At 37.9% G+C, this 16,556-nt stretch overlaps 1 long non-coding RNA gene across 2 annotated transcripts; it reads right to left on the minus strand.

Moving 5' to 3' along the window:
* Nucleotides 1-384: 384 nt before the first annotated feature.
* LOC149782136 (uncharacterized) lies at nt 385-7,407 on the minus strand. 2 transcript variants are annotated; one of them, XR_016414245.1, is made up of 6 exons: nt 4,421-7,407; nt 3,986-4,075; nt 2,937-3,133; nt 2,279-2,436; nt 1,977-2,083; nt 385-1,524 (listed from the first exon to the last, which is right to left on the minus strand). It is a non-coding gene; the product is annotated as an uncharacterized LOC149782136 (long non-coding RNA). The 2 variants fall into 2 exon arrangements; XR_016414246.1 differs by lacking the exon at nt 3,986-4,075.
* Between the last annotated feature and the right edge of the window lie 9,149 nt (nt 7,408-16,556).

Below are 16,556 nucleotides of genomic sequence, written 5' to 3' on the forward strand. Positions count from 1 at the left end.
TTAAGAAATATATCCACATTCGTGATTCTGTCAAATGGCAGATACAACAGCATCAGGAAGCTCAAGTGGCATTTACAGAAGGTAAAGAGCCGCTATACTTGTTATCTTTTTAGGGATGTGCTTGGATTTTGCCCTCAAGCTGGAGCAGTCATAGGATATATAATAAATCGCCACGGTCGGAATTTATCCCCAAGCTGGGGTAATCGATGGGTAAAGTCTTATCCACAGTCGGGGTTTTATTCAAGCTTCAGGTGCAAGTTTTTGTGCATCTCCATGCCCTTGCATAAAACACAGTTACACGTTTTTTTATATAGATATTTTTCAGTTGTAGACATGAATAATAAGTATTTGCGAGTGTTTGAAATGAATGGGTTCATTATGAATTGAGTGGCACTACATTTCAAAAGCAAAATTGGATTGAAATGCAAGAACTGTAGTACGGAATTAGTGTTGGTTCTGGATCGTAGAATGGAATTGTGTGTGTGTGATTGGATTTTTAAGGTAGCTTGAATAATTTTTCAGTCATATTGCTACGATGTCTGCAGTGTGGCAGTTTATAGTGATGTATAGCACTGGGGCATCATGCTGCAAACATGTAGTATGATGTTGCACCCAGTCACATTATCCTGACACCAGGCCGATCAGTCCTAACACTAACCTCTTAATGCTGAGCGTCTAGCGAGGTAGCTGTTAATACCATTTTTGTAAGTCTTTGGTATGACTTGGATGGGGTTTGAACCCATGACCTCCCGCTTCTGAGGCGGACGCTCTAACCACTAGGACACCGGAGTGGTCAGAATGGAATTGTAACAATTACAATGGAAGCAATTTGTATTATGCTTGTTGGGGCATTCCTCACTGATGGCTGTCAGTGACATCATCATGGGAATGTGTAACAGCCACATTTTGTAAGAACAAGGTGTAGTTGGTGAACAATACAGACACTTTTCTGCCATTTCCACTGGCATCATCTCATATGATGTTATTTAAAAAAACTTCCTACAACATACTCACAACATATAAAACCTATATGCAAATCTGATGAAAGCTGCTTGTGTTTCTGAAACACATATTCCATACTGGTGGCAAGAATGTCCAAATCTACATTACAAAAATGAAAACATTACCATCCATCTAGGAGTTGCAAATGTATGAAATCCTCTTGTTGGGTAGTTTTACTAACAGGCTTTACAGCAGGGCCTTCCATTAGATTTAAATGTGGCAGGTAAGTTGACAAAGTAGGGTGGGGGGTTGGGGGGACCTACCCCAATGGGGATAATTCATTTTTTTTTTAAAATAGCATGGTGTAAAGTAAAAGTAGATGGGCTGATAAGGAATCCACTGAATTTACAGACTAAAGGTTCAGACATTTGTTTTTAAGAGAAAAATGAAAGAAGGAAACAATACAACAGATATTTTAATATGACTTTAATGTTTATTTTCTAGATTTAATTAAGATTATGAATCAGAATCAGTCTCCAACTCCACTGTAAAGTTTATCTATTACTTCTTCTGCTCAGGCATCTGCAAATTAAAACAAAATTGTAATGCTTAAATAAAGTCATATCATCTCAGCACTAGTTACATATGCAGAAGTCATGTTAATCAGCATTATAAAAATGTATGAAATTTTCTTCACTGCACTTGTGCTTCCCTTACTATCGTTAAGCCATGATACAAGATAACTTTGCACTTACTTGTCATTTCTGGCAAGTGGATGGTGCAATCAATTTGCACAAAGATGAATTTATTTCATCCAAATATTTCATGTGAATAAAAATTCCAAATGGAGGCACTTGTCCGATCAGACAAGATATATGCATATTGTAGTTAGCTGGACTCTAGCTCTGATAGTCCTGGGCAATAGGATAAGCTGATTTTGTTATCAGTTTAGAAATGCATCCGCTTTGCAAATACTATGCTTTAAAAGACAAAACTGAATCCAATATTGATGAAATAAGAGTCATTTGGATTACCTTGTTTTTTATCATTCTGCGTTGGTTGGGTGCATATTTGAGGGTCTCTGATATGGTCTCTTCCATTCCATTTGCCTTTGCTTTGCCATTAGTTTTCAAGCAGGCTTCTGCATGAGTAATACCATGTTTTAAAATAAGTTTCACAACAAAGGATGCATTGCATTTTTCTAAATGCCAGCAATAATCAATGGAATATTTTTAAAACATGTACTTTGAAATGTGTCTCAAGTTACTTTATCAATTCATTTAAAAATCTCTGGCAAGTCACATGAAAAACACAATTTAAATCAAGCCATCTTTACTTATCAAAACCTGACATATCACAAGCTCTTGAAATGCTTTTTTCCCTTTACGTCCCTTTGGACTATACTCTGGCCAGTCTTTTTGTTTTAAGCTTTTTCATCATCCTGCAGACACTATCCCCAATTGTAAACCTGCCAAGGGAGCTCAAGTAGCATATCTGAAAATAATAATAATAATAATATTACTATTTTTTGATTTTGATATTATTATTAGTAGTAGTATTTCATGATCGATGTGACAAAATATGCTTGTATATAGTTATTTTTTGCCATGGTTTTGCAAGCAAATTTAATTTCTCTAACTTGAAAAAAATTTGATAACATTAACTATGCAACACAATGTACTAATAGCAATTATAAACCAAATTAACCACCGTGAATCTATTAACTTCATAAATGACATTCACTCAAGGATTGAATTAAAGTAGCCACATAATATGTAATAGTGTATATGTAGTAAAATACCTGTTACATGTTCATCTCTAAACATGTTTTGGCCTACATCCGTAAGACAAAACAGCCGACCACTACATGTTCACCCCACCCCCAAAAATAATTATACAGGCACTGCAGAACTTGCATAATGCATATTGAGGTTCACAACAGCAAATAAAGGTTATAACAGTTTTTTTAAATAGAAAATAAAGCCCCAATTTACCATCTTCTTGGAGAGTTTGGGATTCTCCTCCAACCTCTGGCAAAGGCCCTCTAGTTCCTCCACTGAATCACATGGCATTGCAAGAATTTCTTCTCTATATTCTGTGTCTGGGCCTTGTATATGAACTTGGAGGGCCAGCTGCTCCAACAAATTCTCAATATTTGTGTCCAGTTTCATAAGTACATTGAACTGGAAATCTGTAACAGATTTGTGATGAAATTAGTTTTGAAAGATCAAGATCATTATTATCAACTCCTTAGAAAGATCTGTACAGTGAACATGGGTTTAACAATGAAATATATTTATGAAATGAAATACATGGTTTTTGTACAGTTTATATGAAAACTTTTCCCTATAATCCTTTATTTTTTTATTCCCTGGATATGTTGTTTCACTGCTGGTGTCTGTAAAGTCTGCATTCAATGTAGATGGTTTAGGCGTCTGACTTACACAAGACAATGGTATACATCAGAAAGAAAAATAAAAAAACCAATGGAATGATGAACAGTCGACACATCAATGAAAAACAATTCATTGTTTATTTGCACAAATAAGTCTTGAACAGTATGTTTTATGACCTATAATTTAATTAATTAACATCTCACAATATTCTGAAATAACTGTATCTAAGCTACAAGAGCTTGTGCTTTCATGTCATAATCTTCCATTTTGCAAACAAATTTTGATGTTGAATCAATGTATACGACCTTAGCATTGAACACTAACATTCAAAATGTCTACAAGATGACAAGACTAATATCAACTGAAGTGACAACAAACCAATGAGTTTTACGTGCATTGAACATAAGCATTTTTAAATGCTACAAAATGTGTTTTTAGTGTATGGCCACAAATTACCCAACATTTTGTCAAACATAAAACAGTTCTACTACCTTAGATGAGAATTAAATTCATAAATACAGTGTATAATTGACCTACTCGTATTTAGAGAGCTGTAAATGAAATAAGAGATTATATAAAAGTCAACACCTGTAGTATTTGTTTCATTATTCTATAATGTACATTTTTTTTCCATCCTCAATACTTACTACTTGCAGAGGAACTGGCAGAGAGAAATCTTTATATTCTCCACTCCAGAGTGGATGGGGATGGTGATGGTGTTGTCCTTCTGGATGCAGCTAAGAGTATAAAGATTATCACTACTCCTTAATTGCAGTAAAAAAGAAACAAAGAAATCAGACTGGATTTTTTGGCATGTAAACAAAATGCATACTGGTTGCAATGACCACTGTATATAAAGCAGTGATACAATATATCACAAAATGCATTCTTTTTTAACAAAACATCTAATCTCATATATACAGCATCATGAGTAAGTAAGTACTCTTAAACACATCTTATTAAACAGACAGAAAAATGATGAAATTTATACATACTTTTGATAAAGAATTTCCAATTGTGGCATGGTATAAAAGCAATTGATAAAAAATAAAAAGAGACCAGATAAACTAAATAGAACATACCAGCAGGATAAGAGGAAATCTTGGAGTCTGCAAAATACTCTCCATTTCAGGAGGTTTTGGATGAGATGGCTGACCAGAAAGGTTTCCACTTGAGATTTTCATCTTTAAATAATCATCCTAGAGTGCACCAAAGTCATGTGAACTTGATCCAATTCCAACATTACTGCTGCTTGAGTGCTTAGATCCAGTATTGCCTTCACTAACTGTTATTAATACCTCTCTCTCATCAGCATAATTTCCATCATTTTTCAAAACTCCCATTGTAAAACCTCTGCTGAAGAAACTAACACTACACCATAAGGATTTAAAGAACTACTGCCCGGTTTCTAATCTCCAATTCATATAAAAAATCTTACAAAAGGTTGTTCAATCCCAGCTTGCATCTTGTCTGAATTCAAACAGTCTTTTTAGCAATGTACAATCTGCATATCGCCCTTGCCACAGGACACAAATTATGTCTGCAAATAGATTACACTCCAGCCCAGTTGATCTATGTTGTGGTGTTGCACAGGGGTCTGTTCTTGGACCTGTTCTCTACACTCTATACACTCAGCTGCTCTCAAGTGTCATAGATCATCATCCAGTGTCTCACCAATTGTACACTGATGACACCCAAATATACAAATCTAGCCACCCAACTGAAGTTGATGCTACCATCCAAGGTGTAGAGATGTACATTTCTGATGTGAAATCATGGATGACTTGTAACAAGCTGCAGATGAATGATGATAAAACTGAGGCCATTCTGATCACAACACAAAGACTTTCTCATTCACATCCTTTACCTCACACAATAAATATCAGCAACACCAACATTAAATTCACACAATCAGTACAAAACCTAGGTGTTACTCTGGACAGTACTCTCACATTGCACCAACATGTCATGAACATATGCAAGGCTGCATATCTTGAGCTGAGACGCATCAGCTCCATTCTCAGATATCTTTCAGTTGATGCCACTAAAACACTTGTGTGTTCATTACTGCTTTCAAGACTGGACTATGGTAACTCAATTCTGTCTGGTTCATCTTAATATCTACTGCAGAGACTTCAAAAAGTTCAAAACATAGCTGCTTGGATCATACTTAGAGTACCACAATCAGAGCACACCTCCCCGCTGCTCTGTACCCAACACTGGCTATCCATTCGATCCAGAATCAAACACAACATTAGTTCTCTGTGCTACGTTTCACTGACAGACTCTAGTCCAACATACCTATCCGACCTCACCTATGTGTACACACAAGCAAGATACTTACACTCCTCTTCCGACAATCATATACTCATTATTCTCACTATGAAAACAAAGTCACATGGACAGCATTCTTTTGCATACCAGGGCCCAGCAACATGGAATGAATTGCCCACTGAACTTAGACACAAAGACGCAGTGATCCCATTCAAGAGTGCTCTCAAAACTACTTATTCTGACTACAAAAACAAACTTAATGACTTAATAATGTTAACTACCTTAAATATTCTCAGCATGTTTTTTATGTTTTCTAATTTCATGGTGTTTGTTTTTGTAATCATATCATTGTGTATGTTTTTATGTTGTCTAATGTTGCAAAGCGCTTAGAGCTTCTAAAGATTAGGCGCTATACAAAGTCCTCATTATTATTATTATTATATTTAGCTTGGATGAATATTTTTTAAATCAGTGGCCATAACTAAAAAATGGGATTTTGTTTTATGATCATAAAAGTATGTTGGACACCATCCATGATGTACAATGCTGTCTGACATTTCTATGCACCTAAGGTTTCCATCTCAAATATTAAAGCAAAATGCACACTGAATTTGACAGATTGACGAAAATAAAAAAAAGCAATGCTTACCATTTGAAAAGAGGCAATTGTCACTAGAATATTCTATTCAAAATGATATTAATTTTGGACACAGGGGATACCACTCCCATGTTTTCCTGACTCGTGATATGTCGGCCTATTCTGTGCACAGCTTTAAAAGATGTAATGTTTATCCATCGAGCTATAGAAATGAAATACATTTACTGTAGACTGTTTCTGTCAGCAGTTAAGTTGAGTAATTAGGTCAGGTTTATAGCTAGTTTACAAAATTCAATGTAGAATGCCAATAAATGACAAGATATATTTTTGCAAACTAAAGTGATCTTGAAAAAAGATTAGTAAAGTTTAACATTTTATAAAAAATAAGCTATTATGTGGAAAAGAAACAACAATGAAATAGGATGCAATGTGTTTACGTCTAGTTTTGGAAGGTACCGTCTCTAAGGTACCGTCATAATTGTACCGTAGTTTAATGGGTGTAAAGGCCATTGAAAGGTAAGGGCAGTGCGGAGACCATCGAGTATGTTCCAGAATAGCTGAATCTTTGTAGATACATAGATCCATTCGTAACTTCAGTCCGCAAGCGAAACACTGTACTTCGTATCCCAATCCTGACTCAGGTCCGAAGTAGACAAATCCTGTTCTAGCTAAAACATACGAAGAAGGTAATCCTTCCCTATCCGTAGGCCATTTTTGAAACGTGTCCAATCGACGGGCACAATCACAATAGTTAGGTAAGAAGACTGGAAAATGGTAGGGTTTGAACTTGGAGTTCTCAATGGATTTCTCACTCGATTCTTGCTGTGGCGAAGTCATCCTTCTGGTGGGTGGCTATCCTCTTACAACCAATGTTTTATACCGACATGTCCATACGGCAAAGTAAAGTGGGTGGGAAGCCGCACTCGCTTCTGCTATACGATTTGATAGACTTTTTCCAAGGGTCGACTGACGATGTGGTGTGTGGGTAAACGTACAATTTTGTTGGGTTGATAGGTGGTCACTTTCTCTAGACTGCAAGGCTTCTTTCAATACGCCAAAGTTGACCACTCGACTGGTACGATAATTCAGAGTAAGTCCTTTCACTTTACACTTCGTGTGCACTTCTCCTTGTTTGTCCCAGTATTCGTAGCCGTAATTTTTGGGACCGCCACTGACGAAACTTAGAATCTTGTCATTGGGGTGCTTGTCTGTCCAGGCTCCTAAACGGTCTCCTTCGATGCCAGGGTGCTGTTGACTCGGGTGATCGAAATAAATGCAACTGTCCATGTCAAAGTACAACACACGTTCCCCTAACAGTTCTAAAGCTTCGTACAATTTTAAGCGAGCATGAGCTGTCATGTAAGCTGCAATGATGACATTTCCAAAGGGGTCATCTTCTACAAAGTTCAGATCTTCTTCGTAATTCACCAAGATCAAATCCTCACGAACGACATCCACGTGTTTCATGAATTTGGCTTTGTCGTGAATCATCTGAAAGTAGCGGGAAGGTTCGGTCAAATACTCCGTCTTGGGTAAACACGGTCATTGTGCCATTTTACCCCACAAGCAATTTAACATCACTTTGGCAAATGATCGCCTGCCTTCGTTTTTCTCAATGTGATCTAAAGTAATGCCTTCTTGTGCCCAGAATTTCTCTCTGAATGTCTTTTGGTCTTCGGGAGTGTGACACCAGGACAGATAGCCACTGGCTTCTTGCTCAGTTTCAAAAAGGCATCCACGTAGTCTGCGAAAATGCCTTTCTGCGCGGGGTCACCCTTGTGGAATTATTGTGTCTTGGGAAAGTGGCAAATTTCGTACACTTCTAACAGTTGGTATCCCATGTTCAGAGCTTTGAACAATTCTACGCTGACCCATGTCCCCGTCAAGGCCCGTTCTTCCTGGGTGTGATGACAAGGTTGATCTTGGTTGCAAATTTCAGCACAAGTACGGCACAAAGGAAACATAAGTTTGCCTTGGCAATGGCGAGGTAAGACGGGATGGTATAGGTTCGTGGGAGGCAAAACTTTGCACTTGATCAAGCCTTCGTATTGTCGAATGTTTTTTAGGTCGATGTGTTCGGTGAACAATTGTGGGTGCCCTGCAGGAAAGCAACAATATTTGCACACGTAGGGATACAGTGAACACACGTCCAAGTATTTGATTTCTTCTCCTTTCTCTTCGTCAGCTTGGTACAGCAAACAGGTGGCATTGGTCCTTCCTCCGTACAAACTATCACTTGGGTTCAGGGGGTCCATGAACTGGTAACTTTCCATGAGGCGTTTAAACTCGGGATCGGTGTTCAAACGGTGATTGTATTTGTGTTCCCACATTTCCACCACTTGGTATCCTTCCTGTTCTAACTTTAGGCGTGGATGACAAATGGCCTGGTACAAGTCTTCCATGGTTCGTTGTAAGAACTGATTTTTAGTGCCGCGGTCAGGGTAACAGACGGGACATCCGTGAAATAAGCAACCGTTAAACTCGTACATGATCTTGGGGTTTTCTAAGTCCCAGCCATCGACCGAATGCATTCCGATGATCTTTTCGCCCTGTCCGTTGCGGGCATGCTGAATCCATTTGTCTTCCTTGTCGCACAAGTAATGCAACCAGCATGGGGCTTTGACCGAGTATTGACGTTTGACATAGTTGGTCGTTTGAGGACTGATGACAGCCACAGTGTTTTCAAGCATGAATCGTTGTCGGTAGACTAAGGAATACGCTTTGGCAATGGTGCAAGCCTCTTTTAAATGATCAACCCCTCCGTGTTCCATGAACAGTTCTCGAAATTTTCCACAGCATCGCCATAAAATGTCCATGTCGGAACGACGATACTTTAGCATTTCTTCCTGAAAGTCGAAAGGGTCGGAGGCGTGAGCCTGGTACCAAGCGTAGAAAGTTTCTCGTTCGGTACGCATGTTGTCAGGGTCGTAATAGTGAGCCTGAGGCAAATGGGGTAGAACGGCGTGTTGATTGGCTTCTGTATTGAAAAAGTGTGGAAAGTACCCTTTAGCCATTTCTGTCATTCCAAACATTTTAGGCATTCGACTCAAAGGCATGGCTAAGTAGCTCATCGAATCTTTAAACTGCACTTGTCCCACTTGCATGAAAATGATTTTGGCTCCGTTCAAAGTGATTTTAGGACGCTCGATGCCACGTTCCGTATAACATCTCAAAAGAAACTGTCCATCGTATCCGGAGAAATTGTGAGCCATCACCGTGGCATGGTGATGACAATCTCCATAATAATGTTCGATGTCCTCTTGGCTCCACGTCTTGTCGATGGGGTCTAAGACCCATTGTGTGAAATCGGCTAGTGTGTTCGGTCCTTGAAAGATTTTTTCACGCCCTCCAGGAATCTTACTGCAGTGAGGGCAATAACTCAAGATAGGTTCTTGAATCACTTCTCGCACACTCGATGAGCCACGCAGAAATTAGGAATGTGAATACCGGTCTCTTGCATGCATTCGAAATCGAAAAAGATGAAATTGCCTTTCTTCTTCTTGTGACCATCCTCTTTCTCTGGTTGGGATTGGTATTTTTGCATGTAGCATTGGTGTTCCAAGTCCACGATGCAGTGACAAATGTGACATTTTTTCTTTCCTGAACATACGTGTGCCTTGGTACTGTTGATACATAGACCTTGTCCACACATTGGGCACAATCTCAGGAGTTGACAAGCACATTTCTTCTGTGAACTTTGCATCTTCAGATGTTGTTGGTAACAGGCAGGGCTGACAAATGTGCGCAGACAAGCAGGACAATGCACTGGTTCTTGCCCTTCGCTCAGACAGGGTTGAGAGGCCAAACATCCTGAGCATTTCGATCCACAATGTTTGTGTTGCTCTCGATTATTATAACCATCATAAGTCACATTTCTCACAGTAATATTTGTATCCCAGGAATCCAGTGATAGTGGTAATGGTATCGAAATGGTCATCGTGATGATAGAGGTGAATGTATTTTCCATCCTTAAAGTCTTTCCCTTGAAACAACAGAGACCTGCGCACTTCTTAGGGTGCACTTTCAAGGTGTATCGTGGAGCTAGGGCATCTTGCAATTTTTGCATCTCAGGAATGCCACAGGATGTGTCTTTGGACAGGCATGCTTGTTGTAACAGAAGTTCTGCTTCATTTCGTTGTTTGGCTCGGTTCGATTTTCGAATGTTCTCCCAGGCTCTTTTCCATTCTACCGTGTCGTTCTTGTCGGCATAGGTTCATCCCACCACGATGGCTCGGGCTAAACACATGTGGTCTTGAAAATTGTTAATTTGGACAAGACTTGTTTTGGTAATGCGAAGGTTGTTGACCAATAAGGTCTTTCTGCATTGTCCGGTCCCTTGAGGAGGAGAGACGTGGGTCATGTCCAGTGTGGCTTTTCCATCGATGATGCCAAACTGGTCATTAGATTGTTGCACGTGTTGAATCTTGTCCATGACTTTGGAAGTGGTCAATTCTGCAGGGCTGCTAAACTCGATCCAAACAGGGGATTTCAAGCCGTCATGTTGTATGGAAAGTCTCAAGCGATCATCTTCTTTGGGTTGACATTGTCGCTTGAGTGTGGTGAGCAAAGAATCCCACATGTCGGTGATGAACCCTTCTGCTTTCTCTAACAGTACTTCAGACTTGAAATCTTTAAACTTCACTGTGTATTTGTAAGCCGTAGTTCTAAATTTTCTAGAGGGACGCTTTTCCGTCTCTCGAATGTCATAGTACTTTTCAGGGTTGACTAAGGGTGGTAAACTTTGTTTAGAGGGTTTGGATTCTGGTTCACTCATGTCCTCTTCAAAATCACTGGCATGAATTTGTGCCAAGACTTCAGCCCTAGTACGAGGCGACAGATCACGTTTCTGCCTCTTACTTTCTTCTTCTTTCTTCTCAAATGAATTGGATCATTTCATCTCGATAGCAAAAAGTCAAATGACTAAAGTTTAAACACCATGGATTAATTTATAGTCATAGCAGACCAGCGTATATAAAGGGTATGTGTCTTGTCCTTTCACTATTCATTTCACTCTCAAACTGAGCACAACGATGGAAGAGACTACCAAGATCGAACGTTTCATCAGAGCTTTGCGAGGGGTCATTAGAAAATTCTCTTCAGACCAGCCGAGGGACTACTCTCCTTCCTTTCCAGATAAAAGTCAAGATACTTGTTATATCTGTCAGAAGAAAGGGCACTGGTCTTCAGAGTGTCCAGACCGTCAAAAAAGAAAAAAAAAGGGTTAGAAGAGACAAAAGTCAAGATACCTGTTATTATTGTCAAGAAAAAGGACATTGGTCACCAGACTGCCCAAAAAAGAAACAAGAGGAGTCAGAAGAAGAGAGGGATTCTTCAGAGGAAGAGGAAGAAGAAGAGGAAGAAAACAGACAGGTGAAGAAAAAGAAACAGGAGAAGAAAAGAAGGGAAGAAAGTGAGGAGGAAGAGGAGGAAAAGACTATGACGGTGAAGAAATTAAAAAAAACAGAGAGTGAACAATGAGACAGAATAAGTCTATGAACTTTTTAAAGTGCTCTGTTGTGAATTGTGAATTGTAAATATTTATAAAAGAATAAATTAATTATAAAAGGTAAGTGTCTTTGGGTTTTGATTTTAAAATAAGAACCTACACTCACGCACACTCATACACAGACAGGTACTATTAGGTAAAATGGTTTTTTTTAGTTATTGGCAATTGAAAGTCTATCTCTTTTCGAGAGACGTGGATGGCCCTGAAAAGGGCCTTTTGTGGTGTAAGGGGTGAGTTTAAACAATCAACTTTAACTGTCTTAAGCCTTTGCCATGGCCAAGGCCTACTTCTGGACTGCGTACTGTTGATGATGATTTCGTTGAAATCACTAAGGGTGGTGCAGTAGGCGTAGTTACAGGGTTGGAGTGTTTAGCTTGGGAAGGTCGTATTCTCTTCGGCCGTAATAAAGAAGTCTGATACATTTGTTTCAGACTTCTTAACTCCGCTAAAATGTCTAACAGTACCGTGACCGTTTGATTTTGACACCCTTGTTTCTTTGCTGCTGCGTCTTCTTGTTGTTGTTTTTTTCTTACCTCTTCTTCTTGCTGCTGTTGCTGTAGGAGAAAAGCTTGTTCCGCTTCCTTTTGCTGTTGTATAAATTTCTCCAATTCTTCTTTCTGTCTCTGTCTAAAACTTTCCATGTGCGGTAATGAAGGAGAAGGTGACGAAGGTTCAGGAACAAATTCTTGCAAGGTAAAAAAATCCACAAAATCCCAATTCACCTCTTCTGAAAGTAAGTCTGGGTTCCCTTGGGTAGTCTCCACCATCAGTGCACCCAAACTGATCGTTTTCTGAGTTTCCGTCATGTTGAAAAACTGTCGCTTAGATTGACTGCGCACAGGCGCTAGCGAATCTATATAGACTATGTGACGTCACAGACTGCGGATTGGACGTGGGCTGACTGAATTTTGTAACGCGTGTTTGGATTGGTCAACAAACTCAATCCGTTTCAATCCTTCCTCCCCCTATAAATAAGTACAGTTCACTGCATTCCTTCACCTGTTACTCAGCACCCCAACATGTGGACCGACGTACAATCTTCAACGCTTGTGTCTTCGATGATGTTCCGGACGGACATATCAATGTATGTCTGATCCAACTGGACAGTTATCCACAGGACAGACACCAGCCTGTGGATGCGAAGAATCTTATGTGGAGCATCAAGGATGCCTCAAAAGAGTCTTAATCTATGGTCCTGCAGTCAGGCGCAGCCTAAGGTCAAGAAGAAGATGTCACAGATGCCCTTTATGTTAAGGGTATATTAACATAAAACCAAAGGCCCTTTTCAGGGCCATTCCTATCTCTCGAAAAGATCTTGACTTTCAATTGCCTACCCCTTTTTTTATTTTTTTGTTTAAAAAAATAATAAAAAAATAGAGACCCCTCCCTGTTTCAATTTTCGCCTGTTCCATTTTCATAGACCCATCAGGTCGGGACCTTATTAAAATAGGGTCCCGACCCTGTTCCATTTCCCCTAGTCCCAAGACAGTCCCACGATTTATTCCCCATATTCAATTTCCCTTGTCCCTAGAGTGAATAGTTTTTTTTCTTTCTCCCATGTTAAATTCCCTTTGTCCCTAGAATGGATATTTTTTTTTCTCCCATGTTAAATTACATAGTCCCCAGAGTGGATATACCCTTTTTAACATGGAAGTTCCCTAGTCCCTAGACCGTCCCTATTCACTACTACCACTGTCATTACCAGCCTGAAACCCAATTTAATGCCATTTGTATAAATTCATTTCAAATAAATATTATGATATAGTTGAAGTGTAAAGTCAAGCAAGTATTCTGTTTGCAGATTTTACATTTTAGATATTATAGTAAAGTCATATTTTCTCTTGTTTAGTAAACTTTATTGCAACTGGTTCCAAAATAGTAAATCTTATTTAATGTTCATTCACCAGAATAGGTATTAATACAATCCCGAATTAACTGTATGGTACTAAAATATACCCTGATCTTGTGTGAGATTGTAATATACAGAACTATACCTCAAGACAACAATAATATATTGAATTTATATTGTAGCAAGACTGTCATGGTTATGAACTCCAACTTTATTCAGGTTTTTTCATAATAAATGATCATCTTGTGCTATGGTTGAAAAGAAATCAAAGTTCAGTTTAACTCCATTCTCTCCACATTTGTCAGTTGTTAAGAGGCATACTCATCCTCAGTGTTATAGTAAAATGTAATCTTATTTGGATCAATCTTGGTGGTGTAATATATGAATGGAGAAAGAATATTATCATCCAGATTAAAATATGTTTTATTCAGACTCTACTAAAATTTTTAGTTGGATATGGGTTACAGAGCCTGATGTGTACGAACAAAGCAATGTGTACCATGACCTTTTTAATTTAACATTTTAAACTCCTGCAGAAGAAAGAGATTTTTTAGATCCATTAAACTGTATTAACAAAAACATTTCTTCAGTATGATTTTCAATTACTTAGTATTGACAAAACTCATATTTTAAAGTTGTTGTTTTTTTGTGTTTGGTTTGGCCTTTTATGTTAAACCAACACAAGTAAGTTATTTAGTGCCAAGGCAATTTAAGTATAGTGCCTTGCCCAAGGACACACCATGGTAGCTAACCCAGGTTGGTCTGATGGTAGAATTTGAACCTACCTTATTTCACAGGTCCAGAAAGCTAACCACTGAGTCACTACAGCTCCCCATCTTATAGTGGAATGCTGGTATACTTTATGATCAAGAAGGATGGGTTGGGGTATGCATGTTGCATCTGAAAAAAGTGATGGAATTTTTGTTTACATAATATTTTAGTCATACAATATGAATCATTTTCTATAGATTTAAGATGTATCAGATCAAGTTAAGAAAAATCATATATTCTGTTTCCTGGGAATGTACTAAAATTCACTGTTATTGTTTGATTTTTTGGTAGTAAGCTTACTTGGTATTTTTTTCTTTTTAACTTGAATACCTAATTTGTTAACATCCTATTCTAAATCTTCAGAGTTCTGTCTATTAAGTGACAACTGTTGATACATGTAGGGAAGTTTTTGTTTATATCTTTTGATTTTTGTGATTCTGGAAGTTGCAGTATTTGTTGTTGTATTATTAACCATTTCAGTAATTTAATGAATGCAGAGTATACTGCTCTATAAATGAAATTTAAGTGAAAATAATGTAAAAGTATGTTTCACTGCAAATATAAATTGTTTAAAATAATATATCATTTATCATATGACTATTCAATTGTGGTAACTAGTATTCCATCCAATATCTATATATTAAAATATGTCTTTTCATACAGCTGGTGATCATTTAGATACAAGTCCAATTGAACATAATCAAATTATCAATGCAGGTGTTTTTATTAGTAGTAGTATTGCAAGTATAAGTGTTAGTATTAAGATTTCATATACAGGTATGATAAGTGTATCAGAATGTTTAAATGATGCTCCTTGTTACAACATAAAATATGTTCATTGAAACAAATGGTTCACTGGTAAATTGGCAGCAAAGGTCTTCACTGAATTATGTTGCATAAACTATTTTACAATAAAACATATATGATGCATCTCAATTATGATGAATGTGAGGAGGAGGATTAATAATAATGCAATTTAAGTTATCTTCATAACATAAGCTCTAGCAGATGTGTAATTTTTATGTGGTTCATCATCAGTTTGAAACTGGTCTATGATTTCTGGATCTAGACATATCTGGTCCCCTGCTGTTGTGCTGCTATGGTCTTTACAGTTCATTAGGATATCAGTTACACTTGGTTTACATTTAGAACCCCATGGGATGGAATGCCCAGTTTGAAACTGAGAGAATGGTTAATTATCCATAATATAACTCCTGCAGTTATTATTAGGTTTGATATCAAGGTCTTTCTTTAAAAGCTTTTCAACTCGGGTTCTGTTCTACCATACAGATAAATAAAGTCAAATTCAAGGCTTTCAGATTTGTCCAGTTTGTTTCATGTGTTGCGGCAGACAGACTGTATATTGCCACTGTACCATATAAATATCAGTGCTTAGTCTGCTCTCAGTTGCTGTGGTTTGATTAGTTACAAGTGTCATCACATGTGACTAATTATTGACCAATGTAATGAAACTTGTATAATTAGAAGGCTGTATTTAAAAACTCTAAAGATCTTAAAAAGAAAATTGGATCGGGGTAAGTAAAACCTTTTACTCTGACCATTTGGCTAGAAAATAATTTTCAATAAGTTTAAATTGGATAATAGTAATATAATAATTAATTACACAAATCAGAATAAAAGCTATTTGCATATCCCCTTACAGCTGTTGCTTTTTCATAGTACTAAGTAGAATAAAGTATAGTTAAGACAGATAGCTTTAAGCTAGAATTAAACTCAAATAAATTGCAAGAAATCAAAACAAACCCAGGATTAAAACTAAAGAAATATCCCGTCATATATACCTTACATCAAATAAAGAAACTCAAGATGGATAACAACAAAATTAATGTCACATCATCAAATAGTTATCTCAGCTGCCTGGTCAACCTAAAGGCAGATAAACTAAGGCAAACTTACTCCGAAGCAGTCTCATCCCCCCAAGAGAAAAACGACAGATACAGTTCTTAACGCCAATTTTCAACTCGACCCCAACTGACTCGATGAGTAGACTCTACCTGTCACCAAGCGTAAACGAGAATGTGGACAATCTACCGAGTAACCGCAAAACTACATCCAACATGAGTACCCAAACTGAGGAACAATACTCAACAAGCACAAAAACAACCCAGACCACGCTGGTTAAAAACACTAGCAGCCAGGGGACTCAAACTGAGAACCTACTAGATGAAACAGAACGCCCTCACCCTACCACAAATAAAG

This window comes from Sinohyriopsis cumingii, chromosome 15 (genome assembly GCF_028554795.1).
Source record: "Sinohyriopsis cumingii isolate HCF-2022 chromosome 15, ASM2855479v2, whole genome shotgun sequence".
Lineage (NCBI taxonomy): Eukaryota > Metazoa > Mollusca > Bivalvia > Unionida > Unionidae > Sinohyriopsis > Sinohyriopsis cumingii.